The sequence below is a fragment of the Neltuma alba genome, unplaced genomic scaffold (genome assembly GCF_004799145.2).
Source record: "Neltuma alba isolate B1F8T4 unplaced genomic scaffold, ASM479914v2 tig00010684_pilon, whole genome shotgun sequence".
In the NCBI taxonomy this organism is placed as follows: domain Eukaryota; kingdom Viridiplantae; phylum Streptophyta; class Magnoliopsida; order Fabales; family Fabaceae; genus Neltuma; species Neltuma alba.
In genome coordinates, this window is record NW_021635524.1 from 1,370,950 (window position 1) to 1,387,167 (window position 16,218).

The window sequence follows — 16,218 nt, forward strand, 5'->3', positions numbered from 1 at the left end:
ATTGCTAATGGAATTAATGTCACACCTCCTTTAATATTCCATTATACATCAACTGGAACCATTATAATGCATTTCCCAATGTTTCTGAGTGAAAATTTTCAGTCTCAAAACTTTCTTTTTTGTTCTGTCCGTACACTGTTCATCCAAATTTGGGCTAACTTTGAAAATTTATAACTAATTCTAGAAAAATCAAAATGAGGTGGTTTCAATTTTCACTCAATGCTTGCTAAGAGTTCTATAAAGGAAAAACAATCATTGGACTCAATTTCATCCAGAACAACACCAGAAAATTCAACAAAGTACACTGTTTATATGGTAAATTTTCAAATTTCTAGTATTTTAGCACAAATTTGGAAGGGCATAACTCTTAGCACACAACTCCAAATTTGATGGTTTACCATTTGATTTAAAGCTAAAAATGAGATCTAATTTCTTGCAAAATCTTAGGTCTAAATTCTATTATCTGCTCATTAATTTATGTGGCAAAAATTTGTCCCTCATTTAGGTAATTTTATCCCCTAGTCATACTCTTCTTGCATTTTATTTTCCATTTTAATGCGCCATTCCATGAAAGCATTCCATGACCCATATTATCCAGCCTTCACATACATTACACAAATATAATTTACATCATACCATCATTAAAAATCCATTACAAATTAACATAAAGTTCAATAACATATTACATAACATCCCAAAACAATATAACATTCGCAAGCTCTTTCACCCTAGCACCAATTCTTTGCCTTGATCCATGGATGAGTCACTCCCTAATTGAGACATGAATTGACATAGAAGAAATAAGATTTCAAAGAAATCTCAGTAGCATTTGAACTATAAATATCATGTAAATCAAGCAAGTTATAATGTGACATGTTATCACACCTCAAGTTATAACTAAACCCCATATAATCATAGTTAATATCATACTAGGAGAGGAACAGCAACACTTCCACAATAACATAATTCAACGCATTTGGCCAAAGTATAATCCAAAGCCATCCCATCAACAAAGATCACAACGCAATTCTTCAATCCAAGCAAACAACATAATCACATTAAACAAGCAAAATAAACAATCAATTTATAATTCACTGTGACCTTTTAATACTTGATAGTTTTGGTCTCCCCAAGGGATAATGATTCTTCTTAATTCCTCCTCACAAAGCCTATTAATTCAAGCATAAATATAAGCTATATTAATAACCAAACCACTTAAACATAACACTTTATCTTTAACTTAACATCTTCCCCTTTTTTCTTTGATTTTTAACAAAATAATTTCTCCATTAGAATCAATGATCTCTTGACTCAATCCTACACAATTTTTTATGAGGAATCCAAATATCTAATTATTTTTTCAAAAATCAAAGTCCTTCCCCATGAAATCATGTTCACTGAATAGGGGGTTCTGGCTTTCAAAAGTTTCATTTTTTATTCCACTTATTTTAAACACTTCCCAATAGTATATCCCTACACAAAAACACATTTTAAAGCCATTTGAATCATCAAATCAATGCAAAACAAACTCCTCCAGCAAGAACACCCCTTGGCCAAAATAAACATATATAGCCTTAAGTTGATTTTCTTCCAAAAACTACTTCATACACCACTTAAACAAGCTTGTTTCACTTGATATTTAAGGTTTCTATCCTTTCCTAATGACCAAGCAAGTCAACCGAATTTGTGCAGTATTTTTTCTTAATTTTTCAAGCAAAAAACCCTACCAAAACTAGCTTAAAACTTAGGGATAGGAAGGCTTGAGCATATCTTGATGTTTCCTTGATATAAACTAAATGGTTCCTTGCTAGACACAAAGTGGCAGTGCCTCTCCCTCTTTTTCCAATTTTCCAATATTTTCCTTGTATTTTAGGAGGGGGTATTTATAGAAAATTCAATCTGCTCATCCCCCTCTCTTGTTGGGAAAAAACATGACACATAATGGAGGGCATGTGGCAGCCATCAAAGCAAGAAGGGACCAGATCACTCCAAGTGTCTAATTCTAGACTTTTCCAACATTTATCCCTTAATTTTGCATTTTATTTAATTAAATATGGTGGGGTCTAAAAGCTGCACAAGATTGGGCCTAATGTGGGCTCTACAAATGGTCTAGACTGGCCTAAAAAGATGACCCACAATCCAATTCAAAATCCCAAACCAATTTGAAACTTTATCAGCTATTATTCACTAGTAACATTTCATGATTTTTTTAGACCTCTGAAAATTCATTTCTCTCCATTATAATTCACCTTTTAATATGAGAACATGATCTAGAAATTTTTAGAATTTTTTACCACTTCTACGTATTTATTTTGAATTTTCTCTGATTAGGCCTCTATTGGTGTCACTTTGAAAAAATAAATTTTCTAAACTTAATTCCTTAGCTTCCAAGGCATTAAGCCAATTATAAATTCAAAAAAAATGTAGATGATTTTTTCACATTTTTTTCAAATTTATTGAGGCCTTTAACTAACTAAAATAATTATTTTTCTCTAATTTTCTAATATTTTCCCAAAAAACCTCTGTTATCGAGAAATTCTGCAACAATTTATTTTCACAATAATTTCATCTTTCGGGCCTCAACCAAATTTCCAAAACCTCTAATTTGCATTTTTTTATTTTTTGAGAATTTTTTAAAATTTTTCTCGAAATTTCTTGTTTTGCCCTTCATAGACTGATGATTACGAAAATGCCAGCCCGGACCTTATCGGGGTTTCACCTCAAAAGTTGTTTTGTCTCCCAGTCTAGTGTCTATATTGGCCCTTATCCCAATTTTTAACTCCCTATACCCAGATGAAATTTTTTAGGATGTGACAATTCCTCCCTCTTTTAAATAAATTTCATCCTCGAAATTCAGAAATATACCTTAATTGAACAGTTATGGGTATCTAGCCTTCATTTCGTCTTCCTACTCCCATGTAGCCTCTTCTTAAGTTAAGTCCCTCTAGGTGACTTTAACCATCGGAATGGCTTTATTCCGCAGCTGCTTAATCTACCGATCTATCACTTACACCGGTTTCACCTCAAAGGTGGGGTTATCTCACAGCTCTATGTCTTCGTATTTCAAGACATGTGAGGTACCCCGCTAATATTTCTTCAATTGAGAAACATTAAAGATGTCATGAATCTGGCTCAGATTAGGGGGTAGGGCCAATCTGTATGCTACTAGGCCAATTCTTAATCGATCTTCCTACACCCGTAGTTGGAGAGACTTTTAAAAAAAACATGATCTCTAACTTCAAACTCTAGAGGCTTCCTCCGTATGTCAGCATAACTCTTTTGTCTACTTTGTGCCGTGAGTAGTCTCTACCAAATCATCTTAATTTGTTGCGAGGTTTGCTCTACCAAGTCGGGACCAAACACCTTCCTTTCTCCCAATTCGGTCCAACACAATGGGGATCTACATTTCCTCCTGTATAAAGCCTTATAAGGAGTCATCTAAATACTGGAATGGTAACTATTGTTATAAGCAAACTCCACCAGTGACAAATATTCATCCTAGTTCCTTTTGAAATTTAGGACACAAGCTCTTAGCATATCCTCTAACGTCTAAATAGTGCATTCTGTCTGCTCATCCACTTAAGGATGATAAGATGTACTAAAATTTAGCTTAGTTTCTATGGCTTCCTGTAGTGCTTTCCAAAATCTAGAGAGAAACTGTGGGTCCTTATCAGATACGATCGTTTCGGGTACTCTGTGCAACCTCACAATTTCCTTGATGTAAATCCATGCCAAATTTTTTAGTTGGTACTCTTTCTTGATGGCTAAGAAATAAGTCGCCTTCATCAGGCGATCCACAATCACCCATATCACATTGTAACCTGACAACGTACGAAATAGTCCCATTACAAAATCTATGGATATACTGTCCCGCTTCCACTCCGAGATACTTAAAGGTTGTGGGGTCCTGAGGGTTTTTGATGTTTGACTTTTACCTTTTGACAGGTAAGGCACCTTGACACGTAGTCCGTCACATCTTTCTTCATACCAAGCCACCAAAAGGATCTTTTAGGATCTTGATACATTTTGGTCATGCCTGGGTATATGGTGTATCGACTCTTGTGTGCCTCTTCCAGGATTTGCCCCTTAACTTCTGAGTTCAAGGGAATGTAAGTTCTTCTCTTATATTTCAGGATCCCTTCCTTAGTTATTTCGAAATCTCTCGTCTCATTTCTTAGTACTTTGGCTTTCAAAATGTCAACCAGTTGATCTCTTTGTTGGGCCTTCTTGATTTGTTTAATGATTTGTGCTTATGCTTTTGCAATGCCAATCTGGCCTACTATTAGCTGTATCTGGCCAATGAGATCCCAATCTCAGATATTTTCAATCAACTCTTGTTTCTTTATCATCAAAGACACCACATGTGCTGTCTTTCAATATCTTCTACCACATTTGCTTTTCCTGAATGGTATTTAATTTGATAATCGTAATCCTTGAGCAATTCCATCCATCGTCTTTGTCTCATGTTGAGTTCTTTCTGGTCTTGCAGGTACTTGAGGCTCTTATGATCATAATACAATTCAATGGTTGCCCCATACAGATAATACTTCCGGATCTTCAAGACATAAACAATCGCTTCCAGCTCAAGATCATGTGTGAGATAATTCTCCTCATGAGTTTTAAGTTGTCGTGAGGCATAAGCAACTACTTGAGCCTATTGCATCAGCACACATCCCAATCCTTACTTACTCGCATTTGTATACACCACATATGGCAACATAGGATTGAGGATTATTAGCAAGGGAGTCAAGGTTAATTTCTACCTTAACTCCTGGAAAATAGCCTCACACTTAGTATCCTAGTTGAACAGTTGATTCTTCTATGTGAGCTTGGTCAGCGGTAGGGCAATCCTAGAGAAATCACGTATAAACCTTCTATAGTACCCTGCCAGTCCCAAAAAGCTTCTTACTTTCGTTACTATCTTGGGCCGTTCCCAATTTAACATGGCTTCTACCTTACCTGGGTCAACTGCCACTCCTTCTCGGGTAATTACATTACCCAAAAACTTTACCTTATTTAGCCAAAACTCACATTTGCTCAATTTAGCATACAGTTGCTTTTTTCGCAACATGCCTAATGCAATCTGTAGATGCCATTCATGTTCTTTTGGTGATTTAGAATACACCAGGATGTCATCAATGAACACCACTACAAATTGATCCAAGTATGGCTGAAAGATCCTATTTATGTAATCCATAAATATAGTAGGTGTGGTCGTTAATCCAAACAGCATTACTAGAAATTCGTAATGCCCATACATTGTTTGAAAGGTAGTCTTTGGGATATCTTCTACCTTGATCCTCAACTGATGGTATCCTGATCTCAAGTCAATCTTAGAAAATACAATGGCTCCTGCCAACTAATCCAGCAAGTCATCAATTCGTGGTAATGGATACTTGTTCTTCACCATTACTTTGTTCAACTTATGGTAGTCTATACATAACCTGAAGCTATCGTCCTTCTTCTTCACAAATGGCACTTGTACACCCCACAGGGATATACTGGGCCGTATGAACCCTTTCTCCAAGAGCTCCTCCAGGTGCTTTTTTAGTTCTGCCATCTCATTCAGAGTCATTCGATATGGAGCCTTTGAAATCTAGTTTGCTCCAAGTACCAAGTCAATAGCAAATTCTATTTCCTTTTTAGGGGGTAATCCGCTAATTTCTGTCAGAAACACCTCGGGAAATTCCCATACCACTGGGATATCCAAAAACCCTTCTTCCGTCTTTGCCTTCACCAAGAAGAACACCATATAACCTTGGCAACCCTACCTTAACCACCTATCTGCTTGAGCCACTGAAATCAAACTCAATTTCACTTCCGTTGAAGGGGTCAACTTTTAGGCAAGAAGGATCAATGTTTTGTTTTTACAGTCACGGAGGATATTTTAGGAAGACAACCAGTTCAAACCAAGGATAACATCAATATCACAGAAAGGCATGTGATTGAGCTCAAATTGTTTATACTATTTGATGACATTTTCTATGTTTTTGTTACACTTTTTGTTTCATTTTAATGATATTTGTACTTAATTGAGATTGAGGGTCTTTGTTCTGAGTTAGTGTTATTTGAGGGTACAATTGTCATATTTATTCATTAATTGTATTTAATTGATTTCTAGGATAATCGATACCTCAAACCATTTCTTTTTATTTCAGGACACTCAAGAAAAGAGCCAAGAGTGAAGATCAAGGAAGTGTAGCACACAAGACGCAATGACGCCTCTGCCAGGTTACACCGCGGTGAAGAAAGGATTGTCCACTTGAAGATCCTTCTCGGCCAAGGTTTGCCGCGGCCACCTTTTGTCTTTGCTGTGGCGAAGGCACCACATCAAGCAGAAGTCTTCTCGGCTAATGTTCACCGCAGCAAACCCCTCAAATAAGCAACCCAGACCCGAACCATTTTCGAAAATTTTACCTACCCACTCTCATAAACCAACCCAGTACATCCCAATACCAGTTTAGAAACCTTATTTTTGTGCAAGTAACATCATTCACTCATACCACAGCCTCTATCTCCATTCTCTCTCATCTTTCTCTCATCTAACCCTAATTTCTTCCATTTTCCACTATCAAACCTCCACCATGGGAAGCTCAGATTCATTCCTAATTGAGATGCTTCAGACTTCTGTGTGTGGCTAGGCATTTTCCTTCCTCTTGAAGGTGTAGCAATAGCTGGAGTTCAATGAGCTAAGAAGGGGAGTAGTTTAATCCTAGTTCAGCTATGAATTTATGAGTTTCTAGGTTTAGGATTTGTATTTTGTAGTTGAACTACTTGATTATAATTGTAATCAGCTTTGGATTTTTATTTGTGTAGTGGATTGGTTATTATAGAACCTTGAGCTTAAATAATGAAGTTTCATATATGTTAGTTGTAATCTTTTGGTTCTCTCTACTCCTACATGGTTGTGTTTTGATATTGAGTTGATTTTGATTGCATTTGACCTGTTGCATTAATCAATCTTTCTACACACACTAAGAGCACTTAACAGGATCTTGAGAAATAGAGTTCATTTATTAAGATTCTGGACTTAAAGAGTACTTTAAGGTTTATCATTTCGAAACTTAGTGATTTCTACTCCCATATCAATTGATTTTGAACTATGACAGCCTGAGCACAGTTTCAAGAGGAACTTCATCATAATTTGGTTATTGTCTACTTGCATTTATTACTCATTTCCCTAAAATCTGAAAATATTTTGTTTATCATTCATTCAATTTACTTAATGATTTCAAAAAACCCAAAACCCCCTGTTTATGTTCAAGTTTGCATTGCATGACATTTAAGTTAACTTAGGTCCATTTCGCTAAGGCATCGTTTAAGTGAAACGACTCGAGGTTGCACCCTATAGTGCAATCCTTATAAAATTTTTGATTTAACCTCTAAGGTCTGGAACAGGTTTGGAAAATCAGCATGAATATAAGGTCTAACGTAGTGCAACAGTGGGCATACTGGACAAGATAGTTTAAACAAACAGCACAAGTTAAAATTTATGTTCCAGTGGGAGTGGAAACACACAAATCATAAAGTAATGTGTCGATAGCAAGACCTAAGTGCCTAGCATAATCATACGATATAAACGAGTAGCTGGCACCCAATTCAAACAAAGCATCCACAAGGTAACCTTTCACAGTAACCATACCTTGGATCATCTTGGGTGACTTACAAGCCTCTTCCCGATTAAGGGCAAACACCCTGCCCTGAGCATGTGGTCTCCTCGTGCTATTGGCACCTTATGAGCACTCCCTGGCAAAGTATCTGGGTTGTCTGCATCTGAAGCACATGCTCTAACCCATCGTACACAGCCTATCTCTGTGATTGCGGTCACAACGCTCGCATTCCCGTCCTTGGCGAACATTCTCTGCACCCCGGTGGACATTCTCTATACCTCCTCATTGGGCTCCTCACCTCAACTTCCTGCTCCAATTAAACCTCCTCTTTTTCTGGCTACCACCAAAAGAGGTACTTTCCTAACCTATTGCTGCCCCTAACTTCTCGACGCGGGGTTGCCTTAGCCAGCTTTGTATGATTCTGGCTATTTTCCATGATGCGGCAAACTTCCACTACCTTATTGAAAACTTCCAATTGTCTCAGGGCCACCTTCTCTTTTAACTCAGGCTTTAGCCCCCTGATCATCTTTTCTGTAAACCAACATTCATCATTCATATGCTGAAAGTAAGTGGAGTACTTGGATAACTTAATATACCTTGCCAGATACTTGTCAAAAGGGTTCATTTGCGGCTTGTTTTATGGTGAGGAACTCTGCTCCTTTCTTATCCCTCACAGAGTGGGGAAAGTATTTTAGGAAAAACTGGTCCTTAAACACTTCCCATGTAACAGGGGTTCCGTTGGCTTGGAGGAACAGCTCTGTGTTCTTCCACCATCTATTGGCCTTTCCTTTAAGCTTGTATATCACCATCTGAGCCTTCCTCTCAGATGGGCACTCTAGGATGTTGAAAATTTTCTCTAGCCGAGTTATCCAGTCCTTAGCTACTTGCATATCAAATGTTCCCTCAAAAGCAAGAGGGTTGTGTTTGTCAAAATTAACGATCCACTATTGCAATGTGTCAGGCTCTATAGCAAATTGAGCTCTTACAGGAGCGGTTTCCTGTGGTTGCTGTGGTGGTGGTACTGGCTGGGTTGTCCCAGCTATACCTTGCTTGGGTTGCTGTAACTGTACCAGTACTGCCGTTATTGCTATAGCTATAGCAACGTCCCTCTTTTGTTCTTGTCTAGCTTGTGTGGCTTGAATCTCAGCCATGGTTCTTTGCTGTTCCTCTAATATTTCCATAATTCTCTCAATCAGATCAGCAGGGGGTCTTGACAACTCTCCCCTCGTACTGGGTCCCCTTTCTCTTAATCCTCGTCTAGTTCCTACCATATCATTGTTTTCATCTTAACTACAAGAGGAGCAAAATCATTAATTTACATAAATGGTATTTATATTACTTCTTAGTTTATATATACATTAGGCACAGTCAGCAAAATATAGGGCCACAGCCCACCACAGTTAGCATAGCATACAATCATCCTATATTTGCAATCCTGAGGTAAAAGAGGGAAGCAAAGTACCTATAAAAAGTTCTAAGTCATCCAGTCGCTAATCAAAGTCACTAGGCATAGAGGATTTGCAGAGCTGTTGAATCTGTGTCTACCAAACCCGAGTAGTAGGTAGCGTCTATAATAACACCCGGCACGACAAGGCATCATCTACGTACTGACCTTCCTCAACTACTTCATTATGTAGTGACCTCAAGTAATAGAAGTAGTCCAAGTAGATTGCAACATACTGATTCTAGGTCTGATCTAGATATTTACCCAGCTCAATGAATCCCTTAAAGAGGCTGTTATGATCTTTGAATTCCTTCCTCACTAACAAAGATCTCTTCTTGATTGGCAGATCCTTGGCCTTAATCTGCTCCGACCTTATGTTCTAGATAGGTACTGCCCTGATGGCACTAGGGCCCGCCTTATCAAGGTATGGCTAGGGTCTTGTGGTGCTCAAGGCATCACCCTTTTCCAACTTTACTAAGTCATTGGAATCCTCCTTTAAGTAGATATCCTCTATCTCACTGAGGAGCTGATAGTATCCTGGTGGTGGAGTCGGGTCATTAGGATACGATATATGTAGGTGGTACCATTGTGGGTACAGCTCCCTTGGTATCCTTTGATTTACAATTTTCTCAGAATCGCTGCTACAGCAAGCCATAACTTTTCCTGCACTTAACTCAATCTATAATATACCAATATACCACAAGGTATAACCCCAACCAATATCATTCAATCAAGCAACCCCAATCCATAATCATTCACAACAACTAATCACAATTCACAGTTCATAATACACACTTTACAACATCAAACAGTCAGAACAGTACAACTACAACAGAGCCAGAACCTGGCTCTGATACCAAAAAGTGTCACACCTCCTTTAATATTCCATTATACATCAGTTGGAATCATTATAATGCATTTCCTAATGTTTTTGAGCGAAAATTTTCAATTTCCAAATTTTCTTTTTTATTCTGTTTGTACACTGTTCATTCGAATTTGAGCCATTTTTGAAAATTCATAACTAATTCTAGAAAAACCAAAAGGAAGTGGTTCTAATTTTCTCTCAAAGCCTGCTAAGATTTTTGTAAAGAAAAAATAATCATTGGACTCAGTTTCATCTAGAACAGCACCAGAAAATCTGACAAAATACACTGTCCATATGGTAAATTTTTGAATTTTCAATATTTTAGCCCAATTTTGGAAGGACATAACTCTTAGCAAAAACTCCAAATTTGATTGTTTACCACTTGATTTAAAGCTAAAAATAAGATCTAATTTCTTGCAAAATCTCAGGTCCAAATTCCATTATCTGCTCATTATTTTATGTGGTAGAAGCTTGTTCCTCATTTAGGCAATTTTATCCCCTAGTCATACCTTTCTTACATTTTATTTTCCATTTTCATGTGCCATTCCATGACCCATATTATCCAGCCTTCACATACATTATACAAATATAATTTACATCATATCATCATCCAAAATCCATTACAGCTTAACATAAAGTTTGATAACATATTATATAACATCCCAAAACAATATAACATTCACAAGCTCTTTCACCCTAGCACCAATTCTTTGCCTTGATCCATGAATGAGCCACTCTCTAATTGAGACATGAATTGACATAGGAGGAATGAGATTTCAAAGAAATCTCAGTAGCAATTGAACTATACATATCATGGAAATCAAGCAAGTTACAATGTGACATGTTATCACACCTCAAATCATAACTAAACCACATATAATCATAATTAATATCATGCTAGGAGAGGAATATCAACACTTCCACAATAACATAATTCAACTCATTTGGCCAAAGTATAATCCAAAGCCATCCAATCAACCAAGATCACAACACAATTCCTCAATCCAAGCAAACAACATAATCACATTAAACAAGCAAGATAAACAATCAATTTATAATTCAATGCTATCTTTTAATACTTGATAGTTTTGGTCTCCCCAAGGGATAATGATTCTCCTTGATTCCTCCTCACAAAGCCTATTAATTCAAGCATAAATATAAGCTATATTCATAACCAAATCACTTAAACATAACACATTATCTTTAACTTAAAATTTTTCCCTTTTTCTTTGATTTTTAACAAAATAATTCCTTCATTAGAACCAATGATCTCTTGGCTCAATCCTACACAGTTTTTCATGAGGAATCCAAATATCCAATCATTTTTTCAAAAATCAAACTCCTTCCCCATGAAATCATGTTGGCCGAATAGGGAGTTCTAGCTTTCAAAAATTCTATTTTTTATTCTAATGATTTTAAACACTTTCTAATAGTATATCCCTACACAAAAACACATTTTAAATCCATTGGAATCATCAAATCAATACAAAACAAACTCCTCCAACAAGAACACCCCTTGGCCGAAATAAACATATATAGCCTTAGGTGTATTTTCTTCCAAAAATCACTGCATACACCACTTAAACAAGCTTGTTGCACTTGATATTTAAGGTTTCTATCCTTCCCTAGTGATCAAGCAAGTCAACCAAATTTGTACAACATTTTTTCTTAATTTTTCAAGCTAAAAACCCTACCAAAACTAGCTTAAAACGTAGGGATATGAAGGCTTGAGCATATCTTGATGTTTTCTTGACATAAACTAAATGGTTCTTACTCAAAACCCTCTCAAATTAAGTCTCCTCAGATCTGGACACAAAGTGGCAGCACCTCCCCATCTTTTTCTAATTTTTCAAAATTTTTCTTGTATTTTAGGAGGGGGTATTTATAGAAAATTCAATTTGCCCCTCCCTCTCTCTTGTTGGCCGAAACTATGACACATAGTAGGGGGTTATGTGACAGCCATCAAAGCAAGAAGGGACCAAATCACTCCAACTGTCCAATTCTAGATTTTTCTAACATTTATCCCTTAATTTTACATTTTATTTAATTAAATATGGTGGGGCCTGGAAGCTGCACAAAATTGGGCTTGGATTAGGCCTAATGTGGGCCCACAAATGGTTTGGGCTAGCCTAAAAAAAATGGCCTATCACACTTTACTTCTAGAATGACTTAGAGTTTGTTTTGAGCCATTTCGGACCACTTTGTAGGGTCTTGAGCTCAAAAATCTCATTTAGGACGTTACTTTTTGGAAATTACTATTCACTGTATGTTTTTCAAATTTCAGGTCCAAATTTGAAAAATCATAACTAATCCTAGAAAAATCGTATGGAGGTGTTCCAAAATTTTACGGAAAGCTCTTTTAATGCTCTTCAAGGAAAAAATATCCAATGGGCTTATCTTTGGCCAATTCGTATAGTTTAATCAATAAAGATTACTGTTCATTTGGTAAAATTTAAAACTTCCAGATTCTGCGCCCTAGCTTTGAGAATTCGTATCTCCATATATACATATCCAATGGAAGTGATCTACTCTCATTTTAAAGCTTGGGATATGTAATATAATTCTACCAAATTTCCTGGCTTAACTTGTTCATTTCATTGGTCAAACTGGAACTTGAAGCTAACTGCTTCAGAACCTACGTTATATCCCTTAACCACTATGTATTTTAATTCTTTTTATTTCTTTGGTATACATAACTTGGGTTTGATCTTTCCCATTTATACTCATACATTTTCATTCATGCCATAAACATTCTAAGCACATACATTTACATTAATCTCATTCATTAACATCAATAATTCTCCACTTTCTTCTCCTTCATTAACATAATTTACAACGTAGGAGAATTGTATATTGAACATTAATCTCATTCATTAACATTAATAATTCTCCACTTTCTTCTCCTTACTTCTCATGCCATTATTGCCCATCATTGATTGACTTAAATAGTTGGTTAGGGGGTGAGATTCGAGGGATTTTAGTAACAAACAATACCATATTAATCATGCTAGATGGATGCTAATGCACTACACACAACTTGTTTATTCTCTTGTTAATTAGTGACATATTAGCATGCTCAAAGCTAACTTCTTGACGCATGGCCATAAAGACACAATATACTCATCAAGTATAGCAATTACAGCAGCCAAAACATGTCACAATAACATTCAAATAACATGTATACAGTAACACACAAGCATACAACATCAAGCAATGACAATAGGTAAGTTCACTACCTTGGACTTCAAGCTTTCCTCTTACTTTTCCTTTGACTCCCTGGACTTTCCAACCATGTGGGCATTCGGTCAACATCACCAAACATCCTCTTGGATGTTTTGAGGTCCTAAACATAGTCACATTGATCATAAAATCTATTAGGACCAAGAGATTACATAAATTTCAAGACTAACCTTCTTAAACTCAACCTTTTCTCTAAATTTTTGGATTAATGTTCTAGCTTTGTAAAAATTGTTCTCTTAGGCTAATCCTCTACAATTTTGCCCAAAGAATCCAAATATAAGCTTAGAATAATGAAAATCCAACTTCTTTCCCAAAAATCAGTTTGGCCGAATAGGGGGTTCATAACTCCAAAAATTCTAACTTTAATTCTAATGCTTCCAATGCTTGTTCTTTAGGTTTACCTTACACCATTTTTCATTTTAAACCCATTGGAAGCCTTAGAGTCATCAAAATTACATCCTACGTTATACTTCTTATCTTGGCTGAACCATACTCCTAGTGAACCAACCACGAAATCTTCTCAATAACAACTTAAAACCATTTGAAACAAACTTGAATCAAAGTGTTTTAGCTAAACATAACATCAAAACTTCCACCCCCTAACATTATACATTTCTACCAACACCAAATGCTAAGGGAAACAACATTTTCCAACCATCCAAACCAAGAAAACTAAGCAAGAAACAACATAGATCAACTTACTAACCGTAGATCCAAGCTCAGGTAGATGGTTTTCTCTTGATTGATTGATCTTCAAGAATCAAAATGGCAAGAGTTTCCCCTCTTATTCTCCACCTTGGCTGAAAATGTGAAAGAGGGAGAGTCTATTTATAGGCAAAACTTTGATTTGAATGGACCAAAATGCCCTTGGTGGCTAATAGAAGGAGTAAGGGCAATCTTCGAATTTTAAGTGCACTTTTGTATCATCATTACATCACCTTCTTGCATCATCCTTACATCATTCTTCTAGAAGGTGCCAAGTGTCACAACTTAATCCTTGGTGGAGGAGAAAGGAGATTAAATCCTAACCATTGAATCAAAACTTAATCCTTAAGTTTCCTCCTAATTTACTTGGCAGACGTTTCTTCGGCTTTCTTGACAGCCTTCCAGAGCTCAGAAAATTCTTCTATCTACTCCATAATTTTTTTTTATTCTAGAGAATATCTATAAATTTTCTCAGGTCATAACACTTCCTTTAAGCCTTGCATCAAATTCATTTACTACCCTTTTATTGGCATAATCAGCTTTTTAATTTATTAAAGCCATTCCACTGGCCTTTTGGTTATGGAACTAATTTTATAAATTAGTACAACATTTCAACCATTTAATCTTATTTTTGTATATATTTTTGAGATTTCTTTCTATTTTAAATAATTACCTCAAACAGTATACTTTTTACCGGTCATAACCTCATAAATTCTATTTCAGCTGTCTCAGGGGTATTTTCATCATTTCTCTTCACAAAAGAGTCTTAGAATATTATTTCCTATTTTTTGAGATTTTCTTAGAATTCTCTGTATACTTTTTTATTTTTACCCCTATTGGCCGTAACTTTCTAAATTTACAGTTTAGTCCATGCTTGGACTTAACTTCATAGAACCATCTCTTTGATGTTTCTAATCTACCCCTTGGCCTGTTTCTAGTTTTTTTCCCCTTTCTAGGCTCTTGAGACTTTATTGAAGCCTCTAACTTTGATTACACCTCAGCCCCTGAAAACTTTCACTTTGCATTTTAGTCCCTGAAACTGCTTTGATTTCCTTTCTCATCTTCAGGACTTCTGCTCAAAAGGAGCTTAGTATCCCACCTTTTTAAGGCTATTTTCAGGGCTCCTAGGCCTAAAAATTAAGATGTGACATGGCCCACAATCCAATTCAAAATCCTAAACCAATTTAAAACTTTATCGGTTACTATTCACTAGTAACATTCCATAATTTTTTCAGACCTCCAAAAATTTATTTCTCTCCATAATAATTCAAATTTTAATATGAGAACATGATCTGAAAATTTTAAGAATTTTTTACCACCTCTAAGTATTTATTTTGAATTTTCTCCGATTAGATCTCTATCGGTGTCACTGCGGAAAAATAAATTTCCTAAAATAAATTCCTGAGCTTCCAATGCCTAAAAATAATTTTATAAATTCAAAAAAAATATTTATATTTTTTTTATATTTTTTCCAAATTTATTAAAGACTCTAACTAACTAGAATAATTATTTTCCTCTGATTTTCCAATATTTTTCCCAAAAACCTCCATTATCGGGAAATTCTGTAACAATTTATTTTTACAATAATTTCACCTTTTGGGCCTCAATCAAGTTTTCAAGACCTCTAATTTTTACTTTTTCCTTTTTCAGGGATTTTCTAGAATTTTTCTCATAATTTTTTGTTTTGCCCTTCTTAGACCGATAATTACAAAAATGCTAGCCCGAACCCTATCAGAGTTTATGGCCCTTATCCCAATTTTTAATTCCCTATACCCATATGAAATTTTTTGGGATGTGACAATTAAGGGATAAAATTCAAGGGTATTCTTGGGACATGATGAAAGTATTTTGCTGCAATAAAATCTAAAAGAAAAAAAAATCTTTCACCAATTTCTCAGCTAAAGCATTCAATTAGGAAAAGTTGAAAATAGGCCCTTTGACTTAGAAAATGTAAAGAATTAATAAAATTACAAATAGTTAGTTTATCTAAGGATGCATGTCATTGTTCTAAGAGGGAATCTAGAAGTTGACTCTACTATAACTTGACTTAACACCTCACCCATTCATCTCTCAAGCTCTCTGCCTCCTTCTTTGTCTTATCACCATCTTTTCTTCTGGCTCAAAAACAACTCTCATATCTTCACCATCAAAATTTCTCTTGCTTTGGATCTTTCCACTTTCTTTCTTCTTTCATCTTGCAGAACCATTCCCTTCATTCTTCAAGTTCTTTATTTCTTCCTTATGGATCCTACATCATCTCTCATCTTGGTTGATTTAGTTTTCCACTTGCCCAGTTCAATTGTGTTTGCCTAGAGGATGCCATGCCTGGTTTCATGTTTTAACTATAATGGAAA